At 41.2% G+C, this 17,642-nt stretch overlaps 1 protein-coding gene across 1 annotated transcript in view; it reads left to right on the plus strand.

The window, feature by feature from the left end:
* The window catches only part of NEGR1 (neuronal growth regulator 1), a 552,031-nt gene that overhangs the window by 523,626 nt on the left and 10,763 nt on the right, over nucleotides 1-17,642 (plus strand). The window lies entirely within an intron of this gene.

Consider the following 17,642-nt stretch of genomic DNA (forward strand, 5'->3'; position numbering starts at 1 on the left):
CCCAGCCCTCTGCCCTGCACCCCCACACCCCCCAGCCCCCTCTGCCTGACCCCGACCCCCCCCCCAGATCTGGGGTCCCAGTTGCTGGCCCCTTGCCAGCCGGCGTCCCTGCCGCAGGCCCCACTCAGCCCGCTGCCAGCCTAGGGGAACAGAACCCCAGGCTGGCAGCGGGCTGAGCAGGCTGGTGGCATAAGATCAGCATTTTAATTTAATTTTAAATGAAGCTTCTTAATCATTTTGAAAACCTTGTATACTTTACATACAAATAGTTTAGTTATATAATATAGACTTATAGAGAGAGACTTTCTAAAAAACGTTAAAATGTATTACCGGCACGCAAAACCTTAAATTAAAGTGAATAAATGAAGACTCGGCACACCACTTCCGAAAGGTTGCCTACCCCTGTTCTAGTATTCTAGTATGGGGAGAGTGAGTGCAAAAGATTTTTTGAGATAGGCAGTGGGTAAGTATTTCCCTTCAACTTAGATGAAGATTGGAAGGTACTGTCTCATTGGTGTGAATCTGCTGAAGAAAATTCAGTTTGGAGGTTCATTAGTCAGTCACTGATGGCATCCAAGTTACTGATGATCCATCAGTCTGTCAGCACCAGTGAAAGGAAAATATTTAACTCTTCTACAACCAGCTATTTCATGTTCTGATTATGTTTACTTTTACTGTATCTATTATTTCTGATGTTTTCCTTGGTACTGATTATTTTTGTTAGTCCTTCTATAAGTTGCTTGTATTGATTACTTAGCAAGAATGCTGCTTTTAAGAAAATGGCACATATAACCTAACTTGGTCTGCTTTGGGAACAAATTAAAAGGGTACAGGAAGAAATCATGGAAAGGGACTCTGACCTGAATTGTTAACAAAAGTGGGGCTGATGGCTTTGTTGCATACCTCTGAATGACCTCCATAATGGTATGAACTAGTCAGGAACCTTTCTGAACTGAGAAAGTCAAGTGAAAAAAGCTTTTACAGACTAGTTTGTAATACCAGTAAAATGGCAAGATTTCCTCTTTGCTGATGGAATACATAATAAAGCCCCAGTTTTTACCTCCAGGTTTCACCAGAAAGCACTTAACAAATTACAGAATATTTTTAGTCAGAGTTCTATAGGAAGATCTGCCACAGCCTATATATTCTAATCAAATGAAGACGCATAGAAATAGAACTGCTGGAATGTTGCAGATATTGCATCATTTACTATTTCCATTTTAAGGCTGGATTCCAACCACAGTACTTTAGGAGTGAAAGTTGATAGCGTCTATGAAGTAGACATTGTAGCATCTATAAAATTAAAATGGTGTGCATAAATGAGTAACTGAGTTGGGCCTGCGAGGTGGTGAGCATCCTCAATTCCCATTGAAACTAACAGCAGTTGAAGGTGGGCAGCATACCACATGAAGGACTCATAACCTTGCAGATGTTAATGCTTATTGACTTATCAAGGCAATGGGAAATTAACAATGAATGCAAATATATGGGCCAGTAAATCTCTCTTAATCTAAAGTGTATTCACTATGAATTGTGCCCCTCCCAACTATACAAACATCAAACATAGTATAGAGCTCCAGGCAGATCATTCCATTCAGCAAACAAAATGTTCTGATTTACTTGTCTAATAAAATGGAGCCTTACATGCCAGGTATGGTTGACTAGAACAGCTTAGCAACAGTTAAGGCCCTGCACTTGCCAGGAACCATGAAAGCTAATTTTATCTTAATCCTATAATAAAAGACAGTATCCCCAATGACTAAAATTGATACATTTTCCTGTATATGACCTAGTTACATCCATTGGTATTTGGTAGATGACTCCACTGACTGTGGAAAAACACCATCACATTCTTCTAACAACATACCATACTACCGAACCCAGTCTAAAAGCTGTCTTCATCTTCTGCCAATTAATGATTCGTCTTCATTTATGATAACAGCATCTACCTCCATACATCTGATAACTGAATTCTAAACAATAACAGGGAGCCCATTCTGAGATGTGGGGAGGAAGGGGAATAGAACATTTATGAAGATCAGTATTTTCTTCAGTCTTTTAATTGTTGCATTACTGAAGTCATTAACACTCCGGACAGATTTTGTCCAGTTGAACTTCTATGTCATCTTTATATTTCTGCTAAATAATCCCAACAGTTTTGGTGTACTGATCACATGAGCACTACGCTTCAACACTGTCAGTTGGCATTGCGGTTTTACAACTGTCTGAGTCCCCTTTCAGATTTTTGGGTACCACTTTTATCAGCAAAATAGGTCTACGTGCTTATTAATATAATTTATTATTTGTCTTACATTAGCACCCAAAGGCATCGCACATGCTGGGGACATGCTAAAGAAATATAATAAAAGACAGTCCCTGCCTCAAAGAGCTTACATCGTATTACAGTTCTGTGCAATAGAACTCCAGTTTTAACACACACACAGGGAAAGCTCTTCAGCTTAAAGAAATAGTAAGAGTGCTGTAAATGGCACCATTTTATTTGATGGATAGGATAGTAATTTCTTATGACTCTTCTCCAAAGCAGAGGAGGAGGAGGAGGAGGAGTTGGCTTGCTTTATTTTATTTCTGTAGCAGTTTGACTTTGATTTTTCTCTATTCACTAATATTATGGTAAAAGCGCAGCTAATGACTGATAGGTGGCTTTCTCAGATACCCTGTTACACCCAACCCTCAGAATTCTTATAAGAGTAATGTGTTATCATATTTTTATTATTACTTCAAGGAATAATAATCTTTCCTTTCATGGATGACAATTGATTCTGGGCAACATAGACCATAGAGGCAAAGAAATTATCAACATATTAAAAGCACACACACACAAAACCCTTTCAATTCAACATGATATGCCCTAAAGTCAGGAAATTAAAATGTATTTGATTTTAGAGCTTGTCTCTTTGTGTAGGGGTTGACTGAGCCAATTTCTAGTGGGTTTCTAGCACTTCTCTGGTGGATGAAGCCAGTTTTGTAGAATCTAAGCTTTATTTTAAAGAACTGAGAGCCAGATTCTCATGGAGCAGAGGGGGTCGAGGGTGTGTCAGCAGAGGAGTCTGTGAGTGCAGTCAGGGGAGCCAACTGCAACTGGATAGCCACTGGGGACTCTCCAAAGCCAGGGGAGTCCCTGGAGAGCACAGCAAGAAGCACACACCGAGCAGAGTAGCCCAGATTATCTGGCCCTGAGTTTCTATTCTGAATGTGACACAATTCAGTGCTGAGTCTGCAGATAGACAGAAATCATGCTTTTAAGGCCAAATGCTGTACCTCATCCTCATGAGCGGCGTGTGACTCCTCCATTTGGGGAGCCTGGGTGCTTTCCCATCCTTACCAAGACAATAATGGTGGAGGTGAAAGATATTTCACTTATTCTTTCAAAACAGTTTCGTATACCAGATTAGTGACCTAGTAGTACTGAGGCTATATTAAGTCCATAGCACATCTGAATTTTAAGACTAAGTTAGCAAAGCACAACTCCCCCCCAGAAAATCTCTAAAATATTATATTAATTCACAGAAAAAAGTATTTTTTCCATACTCAAAGAACTCAAACAGCCCAAAAGAATTTTACCAACAAATTCATCTTGGGGGTTAGAACAAGTCTGAGAAACTTCAAGCCCTTTTCAAAAAGTTGTAAATGTTTTACAATGTGCCTAGAATGAAAGTGCCTTCAAAATAATCACTGCAGAAGAATGTCACTGCCGCGTCACTGTAATTGGTGCTATCTATTTGGTGCTAAGACTGAGGGATGGGCCACTGCTTGTAAATGTGCTTTGAAGATTATGATCATCTCAGAGCACCTGGAGATTTCCACAAGTCAAGGTGAGGAGAGGATGCACCGATGCAGAATAGACTTACCAGATGGTAGCCCATTCAAGTAGATAACTCAGTATACATCATGCCTCAAGAGATCTTGCTTGTTCCAAGATGACCCAGCAGCTGGGCACCTGGTTTATGTCCATTCCTGTTTCTACTAGCCAGACTTTACTGAGGATACTTGATCCTGAAGGTTATACCCGGACTGCAAACACAAGCAGGAGATTTATCCAGCAAACCATATGGCAATAAGGGTGTTTTAGTGAAATAGAAGCATTTACAGAGAGATCCGTTACGTATTTGAAGAATAATATGATCATGTGTATGTCTTCTCTAATTTTTGATCCTTTTAAAAAATTATATTTCAATAGTATTTCCAATTCCAGTTCCAATCAGTGATTTGTGAAGAAAAATTGCAATTTTCTTCAAAATTGCCCAGATGACCTAGTTTTCATTTTAAACTACGCAGTTAGCCAGTTTACTGGAAACTTGCTTATTAATATACTATTATGTTTGGGAAATGAACATTCATAGATTAAGGAAGGATATTTTCAACCTTCTGCAAAATTAGGAAACCAGTTTTATTGCAATAAAAATTGTCAACATTTTTTTCTACAATAAAAGCAACTTCTTGTCCCAGGAAGAATCAGATTGCAGGTTGTTATTTGAATCTGAATAGTTACATGTTTTGTTTTGTCTTGCTGTTGCACCCTGTATGTGACACAGTCAAACATACCCAGTAATTATTAGTCTGTAGACCTTAAAGATAAAAGATTCATCCCAGCCCTCTGTCTGTAAGGAAGTTGTGGTGCTAGAGAATGTATTTGACATGTTTGGGGGAGGGGAGCAGCTTTAAGTTCTGTCTGGAGCTCCATAGGAGCCCTGCCAACAGAAACTGCCCTGGAAAGGCACTAAATTATTGCTTCTCCTTGCTGGCCTGACACCACTCACTTGGGGCCATAACAGGAGACTGCAGGCCTATGAGAAAATAGAGGTTACCGGACAGTTTGAGCTGTTGTGTCCTAGTCAGCAGTATGAGTTGGGTCTGCAAAAGCAATCCTGAGCGTGAACTGGGTCCAGTTTGGTTTTGCTCCTTCTGTTGGCTTTTCAGCAGTTGTTGCAAATAACAGATATTGAGACAGATTCATCCCTATGAAGTCATAGTTATGCCAGAAATGAAGTTGGCCCATTATTCCCAGAGTTGAGTCTACCTCACCTGATGATGCTGGTGCTCAAAGATGTTTTAGGCAAATGAAGATATTTATTATAAGGTTCTTGCAGCTGACATTTTTGTTAAAAGAAACTGCCATATTAACCACACCATAGCTAGTTAGTTGAGACTATATATTAAGTCTATGGGTATGTTATATCAATAAAAAGTCATTGGTATTGTATCCTGTGTTACTTTTGAGTCTTCTTTTCCCTTCATTCAACTCTGTTTCAGATTCTCATTTTACCAGATGTGAACTCAGAGCTACAATTGAACCTAAATTAATTCAAGAACCTAAACTTGCACAGCTTTTCTCTCCCTCCGTAGAACATGTCTTAGTTTCCAAAGCTCTGTGTGAGCTATTATTTCTGGGCATATTATTGCTTCCATGTTTGGCCACACCGTCACTCCACTAGCAGTTCCTAACTCATTGATCTGTAAAGTGCTTTGGGAATATCCTGGATATGAAAGGAGTTATAGAAACCATATCTTGTTTTAGTCGATTATGAACGAGCAATTTAGTGAGCTGCTAATTAGCAGCTAAAGGGGGCGAGGGGTTAGTTTGTTTTTTGTTTTGTTTTACAGTATTGAATTAGTCTGATTTGTCAGCTTTGGAAAACATTACTTTTTCAGTTACTTATCTGAATATATCTTCTTCTTTTTTTTATTCCAAGTATTCTAGTGTCTTTGTATTTATACAATCTGAATATGATTTAATAAGCTTTAAAAAGATAGTGCTGGTTCATAGCAAGGAAATCAGATTTACATAATTTTCCACTTGCTTATAGAGCCACAGCAGTTCAGATTGTCTTTTACATTGGGGAGATGGTTTTAATATGATAAGATTAAATACCACCTACAGTATGCTTGATCCTGCTAGCTTGACTTTTGTAATAAATTAAAGGTTGGCTTGTCAGACTGACTTTTAATATAAACTGCTATTGTAATCAAAGGAAGCAAAGGTAAAAGAGAGACCCCTTTCACTTCTGCCTGAGAAATAATTCAGATTATTCCTCCAGGGGAGGACCCAATCCTGTGGTGCTTACTCATGCAAATAAACTACTAGCCACTTCTTGGGCAAGGAAAGGTTTCTGGATTGGAACCTAGTGTTGTCTTTTTATGTATTTATTTTATTAGCTGAAACTTGTGCTTGGGAAGTAAAAGTGATGTTTTGTTCATGTCTCTCATTCTCCACTTAATAAGATGGACCTAAATTCAAAATTAGCAAGAACATGGCCACTGTGTCTCAGATTTCTTTACAAGGAAACTAGTGACATTTTTAGTTACTGCTATTCAAAACACACTTAAATTCCAAACTCTCGGGACTGGAGTAGAAAGCAAACTAGATGTTGTGAATCCTTCAGTCTTTCTTTATTTCTCCATTTTATTTCTTCTCTTCTGTTCTCAGGTATTCCTTACTCCTGTCATTATTAGTGATTTAGTGATTATTTATGTAGTACCAAAAGCGTATATGGTAGGAGCAGCTCCAGCAGCAGCTAAAGCAAGGACTGATGCACTGGAGGGAGGAAGTGAAAGAGGGCCCAGCTGGGGCCACCACTCCCCACAGCATCCTCTCTGGGCCCAGAAATGTTCAGGGAAGACCCCATTCACACACACTCTAGGAGACCAGGACATAGGTTGTGCATCCTTTCCCCTATCCCTCCCACCATGTGGCATAGGGGGGTGGGGAACTGCAGGGAGAAGCCAGCCAGAGACTCCAGCTGATAAGAGCAGCTACAGAAGGAGCTGGGGTTGCCAACACTCCCAGTTTCTCCAGGAGTCTCCTTGAATCAGGCCCTATGTCCGAGAGGCTACTGCAGCCAAACTGGGAGATTTTGGGGCACTAACAGTTCAGCAGCGCGGCGGGGCTAAGGCAGACTTCCTGCCTGCCCTCGCTTTGTGCCACTCCCAGAAGTGGTTGGCAACCCCTGCGGCCCCTAGGTGGGGCACAGAGGGTCTCCACGCACTGCCCCCACCCAGAGCACCGACTCTGTAGCTCCCATTGGCCGGGAACTGCGGCCAACGGTAGCTGCAGGGGTTGTGCCTGCAGGCAGAGGCAGCGCCTGGAACACCCTGCCCCCCCCCCCACCTAGGAATGCCTGCCAGAGGGATGTGCCGGTCACTTTTGGGAGCCACCTGAGGTAAGTGCTGCCCCCCTAGTCCCCTTCTACACCCCAAACCACTGACCCAGCCCAGAATCCACACCCCCTCCTGCTCGCAAACTCCTTCCGAGAGCCCATTCCTTGCACCCCCACACACACATCCAAACTCCCTCCCAGCACCCACACCCGGCTCCCCCTCCTGCACCCCAACACCCTGCCCCAGGCTCAGCCCGCAGCCCCTCCTGCACCTCAACCCTTTGCTGCAGCCCAGTGAAAGTGAGTGAGGGTGGGGGAGAGTGAGCGACAGAGGAAGGAGGGCTGGAGTGAGTGGGGGTGGGGCCTCAGAGAAGGGGCAAGGCCTTGGGGAAGGGGCAGAGCAGGGAGTGGGACAACATGTTTGGGTTTGTGCCATTAGACAAGTATCAGAGGGGTAGCCGTGTTAGTCTGAATCTGTAAAAAGCAACAGAGGCTCCTCTGGCACCTTTAAGACTAACAGAAGTATTGGGAGCATAAGCTTTCGTGGGTAAGAACCTCACTTCTTCACTTGCATCTGACCCTCTGTTGCCATTAGACAGTTAGCAACCCTAGAAGTAGCCAAAGCGGGGACCTTAGGACATTCAGAAAACTTTTTACAGGTTTGACTGGACTTTTTCTGCCCTATGTTGATTGGCTGTTTGCTCTAACAATCTCCCTCTTCCACCCTCACAGCACCCACACCTGCTCCCCTTTGCTATTACCTTCTTCCCTGCCCTGTCCTCCTCAATCCCCTTCACTTCAATGTCCCCTCTCCCTTCACTGTTCTTTCCATTTGGCATATCCCCTCCTAACTGACCCCACTTCAAAAACAAAACAAAATCTTGGCACTAACATGCCATTTGCCACCATCACATTGTTCAATCAGCTGGTGTGTTCTACCCATTCTAGGGTGACCGTATTTCCCAAAGGCTGGGGCTGGTGTTGCTGCTCGCCCGAGCCCTGCCTGCACCCTGCTGGAGCCCTTCCTCCTCCCGTCACCCCATCCCCCTTTGTGGGGCTGACATCACCATTCCCCCCCCCCGCATTCCTTTGCACCCCACTTTTTTGACAAAAGTGGGCATTTGTCCCGTTTGCTCTTACTGACTGATTGAGTCGGCAAGAGCAAATAGGACAAATGCCCACTTTTGCCCAAAAAGTCAGTACGGCCGAGACAGAGCTTAAGATAGGGACTAGTCCAGCCAAAATGGGAGGTATGGTCACCCTAACCCTTTCCCCTACTATGTGCTTGTCTTGTCTGTTTAGATTAAAAACTCTTTGAAATCCTGTGTTTGTACAGGGCCTAACATGTTCTTTGTTGATTCTTAGGCACTATTGATTAAACATGATTAGTAATAATGGTGCTTTACAGGCAAATAAATGACAGGTCCAGCTCCCAATGAGCTTTCAATCTGTGAATCTGTTCCTGCAAATAGTTACTACCAAGTGCAGTACTCACTTTCACGAATGGTCCCGTTCCATTCTGTTCTTGTCTGTTCAGAGTCTCATACCATCTTCATTACCATAGCATCTGACTTGCGCTCCCCGTCATCACCCGGGCCAAGGAAGCTAATGATCCAACCAGCGGACCAAATTCGGTGATGAATCCTGATCATGTGCCACCTGAGGCATGTTGTGTATACGCTAAGAAAAAGTATCTTCTAGAAATCCATTAAGCAATGTGACTAGCATTTGTCATGTAATTCTTTTTCTCCAAAATTATATGAGGATTTTTAAATATATTTTTTATTTTCTTAGTTGATGTCTGCTGTGCTATGTGCCTTTGTTATTGAAGGCAAGGCCACAGCAGTGCTCCTCACACTTGTAATGGAAAGTGTCAGTGTTTGAGGCAGTTCTTAGATCATGTAGAGTTTCCTCTATAACTTTGGAGTGGCCCCCAAGAAATTAGTGTTTTCTATACAAATGAAGTTTACCCTTGCTATATACAGCTCTGTTGTGCCTCAAAAGCAGAGTTGTTGACCACCGTCCTCACCCCAGAGCTACAGAAGATCTTTTAGGTATTCTGGGCCCTGACCACTAAGTGCTTTGAAGATAAGGATCAAAAGTTTGAATTTGACTCTTTTTTATTTTATTTTTTTTGTGGGTAGCCAGTGTAGAGAGAGGAGGACAAGGTTTAATGTGCTTGTGTTAGACTGTGTTGCTGAAGAGATGCGGCTGCATTCTGCACTAGCTGGAGTTTCCTAAGGCCTGATGACTTCATGCCTAGTTATATTGCAGTGCTGCTGTAATCCAGCCAGGAGATGGTGAAGGCTTAAATTACTGAGGCTAGGTTATCATTTGTCAGGATGGGATGGAGTCTCCTAGCCAACCCAAGATGGTAGAAAGTGTAACTCAGAGACTCTGTGTGACAGCTCAGTGTCAGTGAGGAACGCAGGAGTACTCCTAAACTATGGACTAACTTAACCAATAGCGAATATGTATCTTCAACCAAAGGAGAGTGCACCGTGGCCGAAAACTCCTCCAAGCCTTTCCCTTTACCAAACAGTGTAACCTTCATCTTGCTTGGGTTCAGCTTGAACTAGCTGTTCTTCATCCGTATGTTGTCTGTGTTGTTGGCACATGAGCCATGTCTTCTTACTAGTTGTCCTAGTGGCTGCATGTAGATGTTGAATAGGATTGGTGATAGAACTCCTCAAGTTGGGTCTAATGATGGAGGTGCAGTTTCCCATGACTGTTTGAGGGCATCCCTCCACGCATTCCCCTGGACCCCTCAATAGGACTATTCTAGATAGTACCCTCTTTGCTTGACAGCAAGTTTCTGCAGAAATGCATACTAATTAGGATCTACAATTTCAGGGCCTAATTCTGCAACCATTATCTAAAGTAGCACTCACATGAGCAGGGATTGCTCATATAAGTAAGTGCTGCTCAACAAAACAGTTGCATAATCAGGTCCTACATTTTAGAATAACTCATAATAAATGCAGAAAAAGCTTTGAAATGAGCAGGGCCGGCTCTAGGATTTTTGCCGCCCCAAGCAAAATCAATTTTGGCCACACACATCCCCGTTTTTTTCTTACCCCACCCCCGGCCCCGCCTCAACTCCGCCCCTTCCCCAAATCCCCAGCCCTGCCTCCTCCCCCCAGGCTCTCAAGCCTGGGAGGGAGGGTGAGCAGCGGCGCGCAAATCAGCTGTTTCGCACGCCGCGGCCGCTCAGGATCTCCCCCTCCCTCCCAGGTTTGAAAGCCTGGGAGGGAGGGCGAGAAGCGGCGCGCGAATCAGCTGTTTCACGCACCGCAGCAGCAGCGGAGGTGAGCTAGGGCGGCCGGGGCACATTTTTAGGGGCGGCATTCTGGCGCCGGCCATACTGCCCCTAAAAATGTGCCGCCCAAAGCACCAGCTTGTTTTGCTGGTGCCTACAGCCGGCCCTGGAAATGAGTGATAAAGCAAAGAGCACAGGGTTCATATGTAATCATAGGAGAACTGGGATTGTATTGTTTCAAATATTGGAGTGATATTTTTAAATAGAATCTTTCACTGAAGACCACTGAATATTAAGTGTTGTGTAGTTTATTTTCAGTTTGTGCTTTTGGCATTCAACAGCTGTGAAACCTGTCAGATTTACCAAGAAAAATCTTGAAATGTGACTGAACGTCGTTTAGAATTATGGGCTAGATTCACTGAAGGGGGGGCAGGAATATGTAAATTACATCCCAGAGACAGGCAAGCATTGAGACCACCATTATTTGCCACTAGGTGCTCTGCAGGTAGAAGTTGCTAAGAAGATGCACTGATAAAAATGGCATTCCTTAGCTATCTCAGCTATGCCTCTTGTCAGCCAGTGCTGCCTATGATTTTAGGCTGTTCTGTCACATAAAGCACACCCCACCTCAGCAGAGGAGGAGTTGTAAAAAAAGTGAAGCCTAAAAGTGTCCAGTAGATTTACAGCCTCAGGCAAAAGTGTGCTAAGGATGAATATACACCATGTCTGAATCAGAACTGGAGGGGCCACATGTGTATGTCCAGGAAAATTTGACAAAGGGCTTCATTTCGAGATCCACCTCTCCAGCAGGGTCACCAGTCCTCTTTGTGCAAAAAAAGGATGGGTCACTATGCCTCTGCATAGACTATCACATATTAAATCAGGTGATTATTCATAACCAGTACCTATGTCCCTCATCCCAGAATTGTTGGATCACCTGAGGACTCCCAGAAGCTTCACTAAACTAGATCTTCAGGAGGAATACAATCTAGTTTGCATAGGGCCTAGGGACAAATGGAAGACCATTTTTTATACTTCGTAGGGGCACTTTGAATACTTAGTAATGCCGTTTGGCTTAACCAATGCTCCCCGCAACATTCCAACATTTCATAAACATTGTGTTCAGGGACATCTTGGATCAGTACCTGATCATCTACTTTCATATACTGGGATTTCTGAGAACCCTGAGCAGCGCTGCCATTGTGTCTGGTCTGTCCAGGAGAGACTACAGAAGCATGGTTTGTATGCCAAAGTAGAGAAGTGCACGTTCAACCAGGCCGCCATTGAATTTTAGGTTCCATCATCTCTGAGGAGGGCACTCAGATGGAGCTGCAGAAAGTGGAAGCAATCCACAACTGGACAGTCCCCTGGACCCTCTGAAAACTTCAGCACTTCATGGTCTTTGCGACTGTTTATAGATGATTCATTGCCAACTTCTCTGAACAAATAGCCCCCTGACTTCCTTCCTTCATAAAGCCATTTGATTCACTTTGTCACCTGAAGCCCAGCTTGCTTTTGACCCTCAAGAGTGCCTTCACCACAGTTCCGATTATGGTACATCCCAACCCCATCTGCCCATTTATAGTGGAAGCAGATGCATCCAACATGGCCCTGGCAGCGACACAGACAACTCATCCCCATAGAGATGAACTATGAAATCCTGGGCAAAGAGCTGCTCTCAATCAAAACTGCATTAGAAGAATGGCTTTGCCTCCTTGAGGGATTCTGCATCCAGTACAGGTTTTTATTGACCATAAGAACCTTGAGTACCTCCACGAGGCTCAAGCTTTGAACCAAAAATTATGAAGGTGGGTCTAGTTCTTCTCCCGATTTGAGTTTACAATTACCTATCACCCAGGAAAACAAAATTGGAAAGCCAATGCTCTATCACAAAAGGGGGACTACTACCAGAAAAACAAGGAACCTACTTCTGTCCCCACCCAACTCCTCAAGCATGGTATTTTGTAAATGCCACAATTCAGCACAACTTGCTCTCCCTCATCTGATCCACCTTGAAAGAAGAGCTGCTTGCCCAAGGGATACAATCTATGCCATTAGCAGTTAAGATGCACCATTTGGTGTGGGATGGTATAACCTACTTTGATGGATGTATATGTGTCTCCCTGGGGTGTCTCCTACTGGAGGTGCTATGGCTGGGCCATGATGCTCCATTTATAAGCATTTTATCATAACCCATATTTTCAATAATGAATAGTGGTTTTAGGTTCCCAACTTGAGACAACTTAAAGGGACTTGATTTTCACAAAGTGCTGAGCACCTGCCCTCTGAATACCGAGTCCCTCTAAGGTGCCTCAAGTTGGGAACACAAAACTTGGAGCACATCAAATCACTAGCCACTTTTGAAAATATATGCCAACCTGTTTTGTGTGTATCCTGCATGCAGGTCAGAGGTCTTCAGGCTAAACTGAGGCCAGACGTATGTTTCAGTGTCTACTGTTATTTGAGTGTACTTTCAGCATAATGCACGGAGATCTGTAATAAACTGAGTAGCTGTGATGCTTCATAAAATAACTCTCCCACCCCCCCCCAAAAAAAACAACTTGCATTAAAAATGTCTTTAGTTAGGGAATCAATCATCCAAGAAACTGTATAAAGAATAGGGATATTCTTCCAGTCACATTGTTCAATTGTCTGAAAATTCCTAACCTTATAAATCTGCCTCACAAAAGGAACAGTATCCATCATAACAGACTATGCCATTATACATTAGACATGATGTATCATGCAACCAAGTGCAACAAATAAGAGGGGGAATTGGGAATTTGTTTTTAATGTTTTAATGTTGAATTGAAATTCAAAAATTTTTGTTACTTCAGAATAAATATACACATTGCTCAGAGGTAACTTCTATTTGTACTAAAGGGTTTCTTGTTCACAGTTTAGGCAGTTGGATAAAACCCACTTAATTTCTCTTTGTAATCCTCTGACACAATGCTGAACTACTCATAAGGATCCTCTAATATCAAAATACATTAAACAGTGTTATTAATAGGCTAGGTTAGAAAATATTTAGTAAAGTAATAATTTTCTACTGCAGAAAGATTGATATTGGTGGCAAAACATGGAACCTAGAGACTTAATCAGTTATTAGTCTAACTACCCTGTCACCAAAACAAAACAAAAATATATATAGCAGGTGAAATATTGCTATATCTTAGTTTTTCTTCACCCTCGCCTACGTGGGTCAACTCTGACATAAAGATGAAAATTTTATGCAGAAACAAAGCCCACACAAAAAATACATAGGATGAGTTAATAAGTTAATTACAATAAGACTTAGCACAGCTATTATTTCCAGTTTACCGCTTGTTACCAGTCGAGTTTTTCATGAGCTATCCCCATTACATACAGTACTACCATTTATCTGTGCTGAAGTGATTTTCCTATAATCCCACACCACTGCCTAAAGGAACTAAAACACAATGTGAGATTTTGTAAATGTGTCTCTAAATGACTAAATCGCTCAAAAGATTTTTAACTTTTGTTCTTAATTTTATGAGGGAAAAATTGATCCATAATATACATTTATAATAGTATTCTCTATTTGTTCTTTAGTATTCCTTTTCTCTGTGAATACCCGTATTCATTTTGTATAATTTCAAGCCTTCATCTCAGCCATGAATTGTATCAATTAAAGTTCCTTCTTCCTTTGAAAAAATTGAATTTACTGCTCTTCCAAGTTTGAATGAAAACCTTTGAGACTAGTTTCTGTATCTTCTGTTTTTGAGACAACAATGAAGCAAGTTTGTTTATCTAGCCTACAGTAGTTTGGCACCCGGATGGCCTTTTCAATCACAGAAACACATTGACCATCATTACTAGTATCCCTAACACTATGCATAAAACTATTCAGATTATATTGACATACAATTTGACTGGGATAAAATGGCTTAAGTACTTATGTGGCGAGAGTTTTACTGTAATTTTAAGAAAAGTAGAGACTATGGGTTAAGTTTTCAAAATTATCTAAGTGACTTAGGAGCTCAAGTCCCATTTTCTAAAGTGATGACATAGACACTTAAGAACCGAAATTTCATGGAATTCAATAGGACTGAGGTTCTTAAATTCTCAAAGTCACTTTCGAAAATTTAACCCTCCCACTAGATAACTAATTTTTAAACCAGAATTGTGCATTCTGTGTGAAGCTTCCAAGATTCCGTGCTTAGGACTTTCTAGGAGGGAGGGGGAGGAGTGGTGACCCAGCGCTTCCCCGCTCCTACCCCTCCCTCCCAGCCCTTTGCGCTTAGGACTTTCTGGGAGGGAGGAGGTGGAGCGGAGACGCAGCGCTTTCCCACTCCTCTCTCCCCCTTCCAGAAAATCGTAAATGCCCGGTGAGGGAAGGGCTGGGAGGGAGGGGGAGGAGGCAGAGAAGAGAAACTTGTGCAATGCTCCCTTGTAAAGTCGCTGCTCTTCCACAGAATCTTACAAGCAGTGGACAGAGCAGGCAGCCAAACGACGTTAAAAGGGAGCATTGCACAACTTTAAACGAGGTAACTTTGCAACAACATTAAACGGCAGGGTGTTAAGTGAGGAATTACTGTATGAGTAAGAGGATCAGAATCTGGCCCTAAGATGTTAGTGGGGGGAAGAGGGAGGAAAGCAGCCTAGGACGTAAGGAGGACTGTTAAAGGGAAGTGGAGGGGGAATAGGCAGTAGCTAAATAATCAAATTATGCAATAAAATGTGTTTTTCATAAACCTATTTAGAGACTTCATGATTTGTAACATTGTTACTGTAACTTTTCCATTACTTTCCCCAAAACTTAGCATGAAACATACATCCCAATGATGTGAAAAAATAGCTATGCATAAGAAAATAAAAATAGAGTATATTACCTTTTCTTTATTTTCTCATAACTATCCAGCAACATCAGGATTGGGATTCCCAGATCCTTTTGCTAGGCCAAGGAGTAGAATTTAGGCATATATGTTAATTAAAGATCATGGGACCTGAGACAACAAAAGAGTTCAGAATCCAGCAATAGTTAAGACCATAAAGCCAAAAACGTAGGTTTTCTATCTGCCCCATATAAAGCACTGGAAAATGTTTGACTAAACTAGTAGTTTTTAATTTTCCCCTCTGTGAAAATGACTCTCTCTTTTTCATAAATAAGGAGTAAATAAGTTAAAAGAGAGATTGAGTCAGTGAAAACGGGCACACCTTGAAAAAACAAAACAAAACATGAACAACCTGAAGATTCAGGCTCAGGGGACTGAAAGAGCCTTGATTTGTATAACAGTAATTTGTAAGACCACCTAGTGTCTAATAATGTAGGATCAGGCCCTTGCCTCCAAATATTCTTCAGAAGCAAAAAAAACTATCTTGTAATTCCTAATAACTTGACCTTTTCTCAGTTTTAATACAGTTTCACATTCTTTTGAATGTTTGTTTGTTTCACTTTATTGTGTTCAGTTTAAAATAAACAGTACTTATAAAAATAGAAAACAAACCTGAGTATTTGCATGTGGACAGCTGGAGGAAAATTCACTTCAATGCAACAAGCACAGCTGTAGGAATACTTAGTATCACTGCTTTTTTTTTTTAGTTCAAAATTTGAGATTCTGGGGTTTTATCTAAGAGAATAATTAGTGGTAAACATATCAAAATGCAAGATTTCATACTTAGATTGCTACTCTCCTTTAAAAGAAATCCATCTGATTGAAACAAGGGATAATTTAGCATGGCTGTATGGTAATAAGGAAATAATTATGGCCTTGGTTCTGGAAAACATTTAAGAACATGCTTAAATCCATCACTTCAGGACATCACTTAAGCATGTTTAACTTTATTCAAGTGCTTAAGATCCATTGACTTAAAATTCATATGCTTAAAAGTTGTCCGAAATAGGGAAGCTTTCCTGAATCAGAGACTGTACCAAGATGTGATGTAAGGTAACATAAGTCTTTTAGTAAACTGTAATTTCCTTTTCAGCTTTGCATATTATAGATATGTCCAAAGGCTCAGTCCTTCACTGCTTGTGCATATAAAACTGCCTTTGACTTGACTGGGAGTTTTGGTTACATTCAGAATGCAGAATCAAGCTCATAGTCAGTATTGTGTTAAAAGCTAGTAAAGCCCATATCATAAAATTTTGGTCTGCACTTTGGCACTGTTGAAACTATGAGAAATCGAGTTGTCAGTGTTTGCCCAGTTTTGAAAATGAGCATCTATGGAAAGGCCCAGATTCTGCATTGAGATTCACAAGTGCATTTTCAGTTGATTTCAGTAATAGATGTGGGTGCAAATCTGAGGGCAGAATTCAGCCAATATTGATTATTAAATCAGACTTTCCAGTGGTTCTCAACTCAACTTTCATCTTATTTGTTCCTTACGGTTTGTTTTTCTTTGTGCTGTATTAGGATTAAAATAAATAATGTTCAGTGATTAATTTTGATATGGTCTTATCTGAAAAATAAAAGCCCCATCTCTTTGTATAATTTAGAACTGTACAGAATATATGAATGTACAGTGGATATAATCGTGCATTCTAAGGGGATGTCCAGGATGACTTAATAGTTTTTTTTCATTTCTAATATCTATGATTTTGTGAAAACAAAATGAACACTTTCCATTTTTGTCTTTCTGTTAGTGGTGTGTTAAAGTCCCAATCAAAATAGCCAGCAAACAATGTGAACACTGCTGTATCAAAACTTGGTTTTTATTTCAGTTGTTGTTCCTTTTAATATACTGTTGTATTTCTTTATTCTATTTGTATGTATTAATTATAACTATAATCACTGAGATGTTAAAACGGGGGATTGCAATATATATTTGCATTAAGAAAAGGTAAAACAAATCCCTTTTTAAAGAGAGTGAAAATAAACATGGACCTCCTAGCCAGACAAAATTGTCAAACTTTGGTGTCTAAAGTTAGGTACCTATATCCATATCAAGTCAATGAGTCTGAGTCAATGATCTGATCTTCAGCAGGGCTGAGCACCCGCAACGTCCATTGACTTCAATGGGAACCTTGGTGCTTAGCACATCTGAACATTAGGTCATTGATTCAGGTGTCTGAGCAGGGATGTAATTGCCTAATTTTAGGCATCCACATTTGAAAATGTTAATGGCAATAATTATTTATTGTTCTGGGTAAGATGAAAGAATAGACACTATCAGTCTTATTTTATAGTGTGTCTTTCTATCTTTCAGCTGCATTTTCCAGTTAACTTCTAGTTTCATATTGAGCACTCCTGAGACAGAAAGAAAAATGCAAAGATTTCCAGATTGCTGTAAAATAAAAGAAT

Source organism: Trachemys scripta, chromosome 8, assembly GCF_013100865.1.
Source record: "Trachemys scripta elegans isolate TJP31775 chromosome 8, CAS_Tse_1.0, whole genome shotgun sequence".
NCBI lineage: Eukaryota > Metazoa > Chordata > Testudines > Emydidae > Trachemys > Trachemys scripta.